Below are 13,354 nucleotides of genomic sequence, written 5' to 3'. Positions count from 1 at the left end.
TGAGCAGTGTCAAGGCCCTGCTCACCCATAAGCACCATCATAACACATAATAATAAATAATGAAGCTACAAAAAATTTCTAACATCTTGGAACTCAAACGGTGCATAAGGCAATTAACATTACCAGCAGGCTTGTCAACCCTTTGCAGCGAATAGGAGCGAAAACCCGAATGCTGAACCGGGAAAAATTCTCCTATGGCCCCGTTTCCACTTGGCGACCGACCACCTCATTACCATTCAAAGTCTAAGGTCCCGCTCCAAACAGCCGAGTCACCTCGCTGGCAATGGTTATACTAATGATTGGTTGATTTATACCCACACAATGATTAATCAGCTTAATGATTACATGAAATACAACAGATGAACAAATACACTTTTTTATGATGTCCACGTGACGAGTCGTGTAGTCTCTTCTGGTCCAATCCTGTCACTGCTTGGTGCTTGGTTCTCCTCATGGCTGAACATCAGTTCAGCATTCTGATCCGGACCTAATCTTGGAAGGAGAGGTCACCAGTACGTCACTTCCTGAGGGATCTTCAGCATCCCTTTTCCCTAACCAATCTTGTTTTTAGGACGATTTCAAGAGAGAATTTCCGCTGTGTTCTGTTGACAGTGCTTGAGGATTGTGTGCTTGTTCAACCATCATCTTGGCATGATGGGCACAGCCTTCCAGAATTTCAGATGGACTCCTTGTCCGTTGCTTGGCTGTGAGTCCTGTAGTGGTTCTGAATCTGTGGATTAATAATTAGTCGGAGAACAAATCATGCAGCACACCAGAGCAATTTTCATTTGCCCTGTATCTTATACTCAGGACATGTCTTTCTTGTCCTCACTAGTGGGCACAGGTTCAGTCCTAGTGCCCAATTCATCATTTTTCTTATGTCCCCCAAACCAAAACAAAAACAACCAAATAAAATAAAACAAACAAACAAAAAAAAACAAATAAAATACAAGAAACAAAAAAAAAAAATACAAAAAAAATAAAAATAAAAATAACCCAAAACAAAACAACTGACCAGTTGATATAACCCCTGTGTGCTCATATGACTCAATGCTGTGCAGCATTACTGCAGAATTCAGTACCATCAATTTCCTTTTGCTGTGGAAAAAAACTTCAAATAATTTAGAGAACACATCACCACAGAGACACAACACAAAACAAAGACAAAAGAAGACAAAAAACACACACAGAATTTTGTTGGGAAAACTTGAGAAGTAATTAATTGCCGAACATCTCCACTGCAGTTTCTGCTCCTGTGCTGTTCTCTGCTGCAGGACAGAAATGTTTGTGGTTAGCATTAAGTTTTTTCCGGCTCCAGTTGAATCAGAAACATTGCCTATTGAGCTTTTCATGTTCGACTCTCCCACCCCAGGCGGAGAATGAAAATGAGCATTGCAGTGATTGTAACCATTAATGTTACTGCCACTGTGGTACTACAGTCTAATCTCCAACGCAGTGTTTTCTTACTGTTTTCATCGTCAGTGGTCAGTTCAGAGTTTTAGTCCCAGTGATGCAGTCTTTGTCAGTAGGTGAGGTTCCTCAGTCATTGTTCTTTCGGTGGGATCTGGAGCATGAGTACAGCGAGTCTTGTGGCTCCAGTTACTCAGTCTGTCTCCTATCAACCATACCTTTACACAATCCGATGTAGCTGCAGCTACCTTGTTTGGTCCCGTCCACAGAGGAGAGGACCAGTCACGTTTGTTGACTTTCTTTAGGACCCAGTTTCCTACTTCAACAAGTGAAGTATGGCGGTCCTGTTCCTTAGGGAGCATTTCTGTAACCTGTTGAGATATACTCATCACCGTGTTATTCAGTTGTTTCACTTATTCACACAAGTTTTCATACTGTGGTAGAACAGGGGGCGAGCCTGTTGGTGCAGTAGTAAATGGACAGAGTCTTTTCTCCCTGTCCAGGCCTCATGTGGGACAACCTGACAACATTCATGGTGGCATCTGGAGTAAATCTCAGGTTAATTAACATCATAGAGAGAGCTTCAGCCCAAGTTAACTTTGTGTCTACACAGAGTTTGTTGGGCCTTTTTGATGGTTCTTATTTGCTCTTTCCACTCGTCCTTGTGAAGCTGGTGATAGACTGCACCGAGCTTATGTCCAGTTCCAAACATCTGTTCCACTTCTCTTAGTTCTTCACAAGAGAAGTGAGCACCATTGTCTGATCTTATCACTTCTGGTACCCCAAATATTGGAATAATTTCTCTTGTAAGCCATTTAATGACTTATTTCTCTTTTTCACTGCTTGCCTTCCAGTTGGAGCAGCTGCTTCTTGAGTTGATGTAGGTGTTTAACAGGGCGCCGGCTGAGGTCACTAAAACTTTTCTTATAAACGGATTGATCTTCCTTTTCCAATCAGAGCGGCTCAGACCTCTAATTATTTAAAATGTTCTAAAATTCTCAGTTTGTTACTATGGTTGAGTGGCATCTCTTTAACTGTAAACAAAATTTTATTTCTATTTCATCCATTCTATCCAATGCTATACTGTTTAATTCAATTATCATTTATCTGCAGGGTTAGAAACTGCTAATTGTGTTGATATATTGTTTCTCTTGTAAGGCCCTCTGGTCACTGTGGCTGTTTTTGAATGCGTCATAAAAACAAAACTTATCTTGTCTTGTTATGAATCAGTCTCACTGCAGCTGTAGTTTTCCTCTTTAAGAAAGCTATTGGTGATATCTGACTCCTGTAGCGCCTTTTGTTGTGTTTTTGTTAATATCCTAATAATCTAACCTATTTTAAACCTCTCTATAAAGCACTTTGCTGCTTTGTTAAGAGAGCATTTTAATTGTTTCATAGATCTGCTGCAGTTAAATAGTTAAATGGTATATGGATATTGATAACTATCAACTCAGAATTGGTGAAGAGAGGCAGAGGAGAACTATTTAGATCAGCCAAATTTTTGGAGTTATGTTAATATGATCTCTAAAATAATAACGGCTAACCTTTACTGCTTTAAGATGATAACCGGCTGTTTGACATCTGACTGTCTGGCCTTGCTGTTAAATCCTGATAGTTTAACCTGTCACATGGTCTGACTGTCTGATCTCAGTCCTGCTTCAGGTGGAAATCATAAAGTCTCACTTTGTAGAACATTTGTTTTTGTTCCAACAGCTTTTCAATCAAAGGAGGAAATATTCTGAACGCTCTGCTTGTGTAAATTTTATTTCAGCAACAACTTGTATGAATGTCTTGTTTTCCTGGATTTATTTTGGACATTTTATTGCTTCTTATCTCTTCACTGTGATTCTTGCATTGAAAAGCTGTTTTCAGTTTATCTAAGTACTTTGGTATCTCTCTTAATCATATTCATGTTAAAATAAATAGATGAGGTAATAATAATTGCTCTAGTATAAAACTAAACATCCATTATCATATGTAGTTCTTGTACTCTTAAAGTACCGGCCAATGATCACTCAGAGTCTGTAGATAAACGTATTGTTTGGACTGTCCTCGCTCTCAGGCTGAATGAGAGAAGAAGAAGCAGGATTGAGATGAGACACTCTTAGGGTGATAGTATTTTATGACAAAGAGAACAACTAATAACATTATGGAGCAGCTTGGAGATTATCAGTTATCTGTTGGAGCTTTTAATCTGTGTGATTCATTATTTACTATGATGCTGCTGCACAGCTGATCTTTAGTTAGAAACCTTAGGCCCAGCCTCCGACTCTTTTTTCTTTTTCTATTTTGTCTCTCATGTCTCTAAGTTGTGATTTTGCCACTTGTGCCTGAAGGGAAGCCAACTCCATTCTGTCCTGTTCCTGCTCTTCCATTTCATTATCAATGTGTTGAGTGACGTGGGCAGCCCATAATGCATATGTCAAGCTTGCTAGTCCAACCACCTTTTTCAGCGTAGATTGCACAGAGGGAGTGAGTGAAGCTTCCACTGCTCCTCTAAACAGCATCTCAATGGTGTCACTTATGGCTGGATCCTCGCCAGTTCTATCCTGCCATAATTCTCTTACCCGGAGCAAATAAGCTGTCCCTCTCTCATTTCTATTAGGTGGAATTCGGCACAGTTCCGCTGATCTCATATGTATAGGGAACTTCTCTCGTATCTGTGGCCAGAGTAAATATACAAGCTGCTGGAGGGGCGTACTGTCTGGGTCCAGATCAGTTCGGCAGTGTCGTTCAATTTCTGTCAACATGCCCAATGACGTGCATGAGACAAATACTCGTCTGAAATCACCCAGGGCTGGGATTATTCCAGCACATGCTCCCAAGAATGCCTTAATCCATGGTGCCCCCCCTTTATTTATGTCTGGTAATTGGGATTTAATCATTGCAGTGTCCTGCAAGGAGAATGGATTATATGTGGTGGTAATGCGACTATCACTAGTAGTTGCCGTTATCAATGGCATCTGATGATAATTCCGACGGGTGTCTGTGCAAGAGTGAATATTGCCACTACTCAGTTTCTGAGCAGGGACATGTGGCAGATTCTGACTTTGTGACCGGTCAATCCGATTTGCCTGTTCAATCGGTTTTCTTTGCTCGAATACGGATGTCAGGTCACGTACTGTGGGACCACCATATGCATCCCCTGATCTATTTATGTAGACCGGTTCAGATGGTGTAGCCCATGATCGGGTTACAAATGAATCCCTTGAATGTTCTGAGGCCGGAGGTTCCAGAGTTCTGGTGGTGAATGGATTAGTGCTCTGTCGCGTCGTTGCGTTCAGGTACTCTTTTGCTTGTGTTTGAGAGTTAGTATCTCCTGGGAATGGAGCTGTTTGCAGTATGCCATTTTTAACAACCACTAAATTACCCATCATGGGAGGTGTAGTGTTGGTTAGTGCCTCTGACTTAATTGGTTCAGTTTGAGGCATCTGTTTCTGGAGAGCGTCCAATAGCCTGCGGGCCTCAGCATAAGGAGGAGGAGAAGACAAAATTGTCTTATCTTCCTCGGTTGCCGTTATGTTGTGTAGAGGTGTCTTATCTTTTTGTGTGACATGATGTGTCCCTGGAGAAGATTGCGGCCCTGCTGGCATAAGGTGCTGTATTTGTGCGGAAGACTGTGTCTGACAGGAGAATTTGACTTCACCTAAAAAACACTGACAGTCTGCGAGAAATATTGATGCCTTTTTTTCTTCTCTATCTGCTCTCGCTCTTTGCAGTATGCCTGCCTCTTTTAGCTGTGTTACTGCTTGTTCTTTACTTCCGGTTGCTTGTTTTAAGAAGATACTGAACTCACTCAGCTTCGGCGAAGCCCCTTCCCAACATCCTCCAAACATTCCTCTTTTTTGCATCTCTCTAGTCCAATCTACAAACCTATCAGTCCCCTTTTTTTCTTCTTCTTTTGGGACCTTTTTTTTTTCCATCTCGTCAAGGTGTCAAATAGTACCGACCCCAAAGAGCCGGGTTCACATGTTTTCCACTCATTGATCATTATTTGTGACATATGTAGATATTATTACACGTGTTAGTCAGAATGGGTGAAGGGCTCAGTGCCCGAGTGGTAGGACCCGTATCAAGAAGCTTCTACACAAGCCTAAAACTCCTGTGCGCTTGATTCGCTCGGGGTCATTTCCCAGTCCACCACTCGTTTTACTTCACCAATTTCTGAAACACCTTATCTTACTTCCCCCCTTTTTCTATTCCAACCCCAATATGCACAAGCCAGTTGAGATCTGTTTTCTGTTACAGCAAAAATCTCTTCAACTGGCGAACCACCCCCACAGTTTCATTAAAAATAACAAACTCTTTCCCTGTGTCCTTTATGATTTGTCAGTCTGACCACCACTGTGGATAAGTTTACGGACCCTTCCCATGAGGATAACACTTTATTCTTCTAGTCTAACCACCCAACTGCGGACGTTTTTACGGACTCTTCCCATGAGGATAACACAACTCAATTATTAATTAATAGTCTGACCACCACTGTGGATAAGTTTACGGACCCTTCCCATGAGGATAACACTTTATTTCTCTAGTCTAACCACCCAACTGCGGACGTTTTCACGGACTCTTCCCATGAGGATAACAATTTAGAAGAAAACCTCTCACACGGTTTCTTTTATTTGTTCGAATTAAACTTTTTTTTGCAGGACACTTATGCTCTTTCCCTATGTGAGAGTATGTGTTTTTATACTTTTACGTGTGACCACTCAATAAACCAAACAAACAGTAAATTTATGCTTTGATTTTTACTGATCAGGGGACATCTTAATTCAGACAACTTAATTTAGCTTGTCCAATGTGCAGAAATTTCACATATATTCATATATAAGAGGTTTTTCTGCTAACCTTTTTTCTCGGGCCCCTCGAGTTGTCTGAACCAAGTGACCCCCTCAATCAGCTCCGGCAGTCCTTCCTCGGAGTCAGTCCAATTCACGGGGTCGCGGCACCAGCTGTTAGATCCGATTCTTTATATTGGAAGCCCAAGAACCAGTTGGAGCAGTCTTAAGTTAAACAAAGTATTTATTGGAGGTCACAGGTCAAGTATCAGCGCTGGACTTGGAGAGACAGAGTTCTCGCATGAAATCCGTCCGACCAAGTCCCGAGATCTGGAAACATTTCATATTTATGTTCACCCTTATCTCAGAGGTTGTACCTACATTTGACGACGCATCATTGAATATTTACTCATGCTGTGAGCAGGCCATCCACCGTCTTCGTCATGTTCTTTGGATGTGATAAGCGATGTGTGTGTGTGAGTGTTGTTTCAGGCGTGCATCTACTGCACCAGACCTATCTGTCCTAAGAGACGCTTTATCTGATCCAGTTATTTTATCCCGCTACGTCATCTTAAAGTGTTGGACATACATTTGCGTTGTATGAGCAGAGTGTACCGTACAACCTAGGACAATAGATTATCTAGAGAACTACAGAATATGAATACATAAAGTCTAAGAATAAAGCCAATTTATAACAAGACAGTATGCAGAGCGTTTACACACAGTGCACTTCACTCCTGCCCGAGCCGAAATCAGCCGGCCTGAAAAGCTGATTTCCCTTAAGCTATAAACTCTGTAAATATATAACTTAAGCAACATTTGACACATTTTCAGGCGAGAAAGTAGTCATTTAGACCCCCAAGGTGTTGAAAATCTGACAAAATACCGGCTGTTTACAATTTTGTTCCCACGAATTCGGCGCTACTAAAGCTAGCCGCAGTGAGCAACGCACTTCCGGTTATGCCGTTTTGACTGCTCTCGTCCCGTTAACGGAATTTGACCGTTCAAATAGTGATGGGCAACGTCACGTTACGTTGCATCTTGGGTAGTTTGAGTGTGACAAGTAACCTCATGATGAATACTCAACATTTCGGCGAATCTAGTATGCATCTAGTATACATCAGGGAACTTAAAAAAGTATGACTAGTAGGAATAGTAGGAGAAGTAGGCGGTTTCGAACACAGCCATGGTCTCATAATTCCCACCTGCGCAACTGCAATATGGGTTCTCTGAGGATTTTTTTTTTAATAATTGTTTTCAGGTATAGAGTTTGCCTCTGTATAATGAAATGAGTGCATGTAGTTGTATATTTTAATAATAACGTATGGTTGTCACAAAACCCCACGGCACACCAGTGTGCCGCACCACACCGTTTGGGAACCACTGGTCTTGATAAGTTCAAATATATCGTGCAGATTTCATGCAAAGACACATGAGAACAGAAATGTTTTTAACCTGGATTTAAATTGTCTCCATTTGGTGAATGTTTAATCTCCACTGGCAGTTTGTTCCACTTGTTTGCAGCATACACTGTAAAAAAAAAAGTCATTTTTACGGTAAAATACCGGCAGTTGTGGTAGCCAGAACTTCACCGTTAAAATTACAGTAAGATTCCCCACAGAGGCCGTGGATTGTCTTCAGTTTTGTTTTTACAGGTGAAGCAGCTGGTTGTCTGATTTTTCATTGTTTTCTATGATTGTTTCTTCCTACTTCTGTTCCTTTTTATTTTTCTTTGCTCTCCCTCTTTCCCTGTCCCCCAGTCCGGTTCGGCACTATCACATGTTAAGTATTGTAACAAAAATAAATAAATAAATAAGTAGTTGATGGGCATCAAGGGGAGCTTTACATTCATAAAGCTTCCCTTGGCATAGCAAATATGTTTAGCATAAACGGTATTCAGATTATAATTCTGCTGTGTCAGGTAGGTGGGGTGCGAGGCGTGGAAGGACACTTTCAAAAAGCAAACTTGATTTATTATTTCAAAAACAAGGTTAACACAAAGCGCGGCTGAGCCGGATGACAAAAACTAGACTGAGGGAAGAACATAACATGACTAAGACTGAAAACAAACAAAAGACTTAACTTAGCATGACAATACTCATCGGGGCAGGGCGGGGCGTGAAGGGTGAAAGGATCTCACAAAGTGCATGGGGAAACCTGGCAGGTGGCCAGACTTCCAACGACGTGGCAGAAAAAGCGGGAGACTGTCCGGCAGACGGCAGAGCCCCCCCTTCAAGGATGTATCCCAGACATCCCAAAATGTGGGTGGGAGGGAGGGGCTCGGAGCTGTGGGTCTTTGGGCTGTGGTTCTATGGACGTGACATGCTGCCATAATGCTGGACAGGACAAGGGGTTAAAAAAAAAAAAATTACAGTAGATGAGTATAAGGCCCCATCCACACGTAGCCGGGTATCTGCTAAAACAAATATATTTTTCTACGTTTGGACCTGTCATCCACATGAAAACGCATCATAAACGAATATTTTTAAAAACTCCGGGCAAAGTGAAGATTTTTGAAAATTCCGTTTATGCATTTGCGTGTAGACAGAGATAACCGGAGTTTTGCGTTTTCAAACGTCACAATATGCGCCAAAACAACAACAAATCTGCTCTGACGTCAAACGTGCGACCTTTGTTTACTGAAGAAGCATGGATGCCTTGAGAACTGTGGTGGTTATTATTGTGCAGGCGCTGTTTACTGCCTTGATTTTACACGCCTAACTACTGCTCCAAGAGCACAGGCGACGGGCAACATTGCGGTCGGTGATTTACCCCCTCATAACAACTCCACGTAGACATGTTCTTCGTCGAAAATCGTCAACGCCGGTTTTGGATCAGACCGGGACGCACTGCCATCTACAGGTTTGGATGCTTATGAATGTGATTGAAAACGCAGATGTTCGGTTATGTGTGGAAGTTTTTTTTTTTCGAAAACGAGGTAATGTGGATACAAATTATTTTATAAACGGAGGGGGGGGAAATATTCGGTTTTAAAAATACCCGGCTACGTGTGTACATAGCCTAAGTGTTGCTGATTCTACGGTAATAAATGGTGTTTGATTTCACATTTTATTGTAAGATTTACTGTTTTTACCATTGAAAACCATCACGTTTTGTCCTAAAATTTACATTAAAATCATATGTAAAATACAGTTTGTGCCATGAAATATGAAAATATTTTATAAATATTTTATAAAATTTTCTATATATATATATATATATATATACAAAATACATGGCTTACATCATCCTATATACATTATATATATATATATATATATATATATATATATAGATATATACATATATCTATATATATATATATATATAATGGTGCCCTGTGGCACGCTGCGACACCCTGCGGCACCCTGTGGTACGCTGCGGCACCCTGCGGCACCCTGTGGCACCCTGTGGCACGCTGCGACACCCTGCGGTATAGCTGCGGCACCCTGTGGCACCCTGTGGCACGCTGCGACACCCTGCGACACCCTGCGGCACCCTGTGGTACGCTGCGGCACCCTGCGGCACCCTGTGGCACCCTGTGGCACGCTGCGACACCCTGCGACACCCTGCGGCACCCTGTGGTACGCTGCGGCACTCTGTGGCACGCTGCGGCACCCTGTGGCACGCTGTGGCACCCTGTGGCACGCTGCGCCACCCTGTGGTACGTTGCGGCACCCTGTGGCACGCTGCGGCACGCTGTGGTACGCTGCGGCACCCTGCGGCACCCTGCGGCACCTTGTGGCACGCTGCGGCACCCTGCGGCACGCTGCGGCACCCTGCGGCACGCTGCGGCACGCTGCGGCACCCTGCGGTACGCTGCGGCACACTGCGGCACGCTGCGGCACCCTGCGGTACGCTGCGGCACCTTGAGGCACGCTGCGGCACCCTGTGGCACGCTGCGGCACCCTGTGGCAACCTGTGGTACGCTGCGGCACCCTGTGGCACCCTGCGGCACGCTGCGGCACCCTGCGGCACCCTGTGGCACGCTGCGGCACCCTGTGGCACGCTGCGGCACCCTGTGGCACCCTGCGGCACGCTGCGGCACGCTGCGGCACCCTGCGGTACGCTGCGGCACACTGCGGCACGCTGCGGCACCCTGCGGTACGCTGCGGCACCTTGAGGCACGCTGCGGCACCCTGCGGCACCCTGTGGCACCCTGTGGCACGCTGCGACACCCTGCGACACCCTGCGGCACCCTGTGGTACGCTGCGGCACCCTGCGGCACCCTGTGGCACCCTGTGGTACGCTGCGGCACTCTGTGGCACGCTGCGGCACCCTGTGGCACGCTGTGGCACCCTGTGGCACGCTGCGCCACCCTGTGGTACGTTGCGGCACCCTGTGGCACGCTGCGGCACGCTGTGGTACGCTGCGGCACCCTGCGGCACCCTGCGGCACCTTGTGGCACGCTGTGGCACCCTGCGGCACGCTGCGGCACGCTGCGGCACGCTGCGGCACCCTGCGGCACGCTGCGGCACCCTGCGGCACCCTGCGGCACGCTGCGGCACCCTGCGGTACGCTGCGGCACACTGCGGCACGCTGCGGCACCCTGCGGTACGCTGCGGCACCTTGAGGCACGCTGCGGCACCCTGTGGCACGCTGCGGCACCCTGTGGCAACCTGTGGTACGCTGCGGCACCCTGTGGCACCCTGCGGCACGCTGCGGCACCCTGCGGCACCCTGCGGCACCCTGTGGCACGCTGCGGCACCCTGTGGCACGCTGCGGCACCCTGTGGCACCCTGCGGCACGCTGCGGCACGCTGCGGCACCCTGCGGTACGCTGCGGCACACTGCGGCACGCTGCGGCACCCTGCGGTACGCTGCGGCACCTTGAGGCACGCTGCGGCACCCTGCGGCACCCTGTGGCACCCTGTGGCACGCTGCGACACCCTGCGACACCCTGCGGCACCCTGTGGTACGCTGCGGCACCCTGCGGCACCCTGTGGCACCCTGTGGTACGCTGCGGCACTCTGTGGCACGCTGCGGCACCCTGTGGCACGCTGTGGCACCCTGTGGCACGCTGCGCCACCCTGTGGTACGTTGCGGCACCCTGTGGCACGCTGCGGCACGCTGTGGTACGCTGCGGCACCCTGCGGCACCCTGCGGCACCTTGTGGCACGCTGCGGCACCCTGCGGCACGCTGCGGCACGCTGCGGCACCCTGCGGCACGCTGCGGCACCCTGCGGCACCCTGCGGCACGCTGCGGCACGCTGCGGCACCCTGCGGTACGCTGCGGCACACTGCGGCACGCTGCGGCACCCTGCGGTACGCTGCGGCACCTTGAGGCACGCTGCGGCACCCTGTGGCACGCTGCGGCACCTTGTGGCAACCTGTGGTACGCTGCGGCACCCTGTGGCACCCTGCGGCACGCTGCGGCACCCTGCGGCACCCTGTGGCACGCTGTTCCTCGGACCACAGGCAGAGGAGGAGGAGTGGCAGCTATTTTCAGATCAGGGTTACTAATCAGTCCCAGACCCAAGATTAGTTTGAGCTCTTTTGAATCTCTGATTCTCAGTTTTTCCCACGCAAAGTGGAAATCACAGAAACCTCTTGTGTTTGTTGTTGTGTATCGTCCACCTGGCCCTTATTCTGAGTTTCTGTCTGAATTCTCAGAGTTTTTATCCCAGTTAGTGCTGAGTACAGATAAAGTCATTAGAGAGAAGATTGTTGGAGTCCTTCCCACTATTATCAGTGATGTATCATCAAGTACAGCAGCTTTAGAAGTATCTTTAGAACCTGATTTGTATTTAGACGGCTTCTGCCCAGTTGATCTCTCTGAACTAACGACAGCAATAGTCTCTTCTAAACCATCAACTTGTGTTTTAGACCCAATCCCAACCAGACTGTTCAAGGAGGTTTTTCCATTAATTGACACTTCCATATTGGATTTGATCAATCTGTCTTTGTTGACGGGATATGTACCTCAGACTTTTAAGGTTGCTGTAATTAAACCTTTACTTAAAAAACCTACTCTTGATTCAGAAGTGTTGGCTCATTATAGACCTATATCCAATCTCCCTTTTATGTCTAAAGTTCTTGAAAAACGAGTATTGATTGATATCAATGTAAGACTGAGTGTAAAAGAGGTAAAGGGTATTATAAAACAAAAAAATGGAAGAGAGATGGCAAAAGTTATGGGAGGAAGAAAGAAAAGGACGTTGGTTGTATAAAATACAAAGGAAAATAGTGTCACGGTTCAGGCACAGAAGGACTCTGGACTTAGCGACAAGTTCAAAATGAAAAGGTCTTTATTTAGAACTGCAAGGTTCGGGGTGCTCGGGGTCGGACAGACTGGGGAACAGAGCCAGGCGAACAGATCCAGAAGCCGTGGTCCAGTTAACAGGGTCAGGCAGCAGACAGGTCCAAGATCCAGGAATCCGAGTCCAAGGGGGGTAGGAGTCAAGCAGGGAGGAACCGGCTGGAGGAGAGGGTTGAACTGGTCCAGGGGGGGAACAGACAGGTTAGCGACAAGGTTGAGATATCAAAGTGCTTACGGGAGGCCTGAAGGTGTTACCACATTGGGTTTCACAACAATCTGACGATGTGCAGCTGGAACCCCGCCCTTATATAGCAGCTGATGATTGATGGGATGAGGAACAGGTGAATGTGGTAACAGCTCGTCAGGAGCTGTGACAAATAGGGAAAATCAGAAGATCAGAAAGAAGTAGGAGAGAAGACACAATTATAACAAGACTTAGAATTGGACATAATGGATTGAATAAAAACCTATATATGATAGGAAAACATCAGTCAGGGAAATGTGAGTGTGGGGAAGATGAGACAATTGAACATGTTATTTCATATTGTAGAAATCTTCAGGCTCAGAGAAATCGTTTAATTAGAAATCTTAGTAGGATGAAAACGAAATTGGATATAGTACATTTATTGCAAAAAGAATCAGGAAACAGAGGATATCAGGTTATTTTTTATTATTTAAAACAGTGTAGGTTGTATAATAGAATTTAGTATATATAAAGTATATAAATGAGTGTGTATATGAGTAGGGGCTATGTAAAAGTGTAGGCATATGTAGATATAAGGGTGTATGTATGAGTATATATATATATATATATAAGTATAATATAGGTATATATAATTGTCATGTGATCCACACTCCTTACCAGTTGGTGGCGGTAATGCTTCTTTAAGTTGTTTGCCAACCGCCAA

Source organism: Odontesthes bonariensis, chromosome 18, assembly GCF_027942865.1.
Source record: "Odontesthes bonariensis isolate fOdoBon6 chromosome 18, fOdoBon6.hap1, whole genome shotgun sequence".
NCBI lineage: Eukaryota > Metazoa > Chordata > Actinopteri > Atheriniformes > Atherinopsidae > Odontesthes > Odontesthes bonariensis.
The sequence above is the reverse complement of the archived record's forward strand: the minus strand, read 5'-3'. Positions refer to the sequence as shown.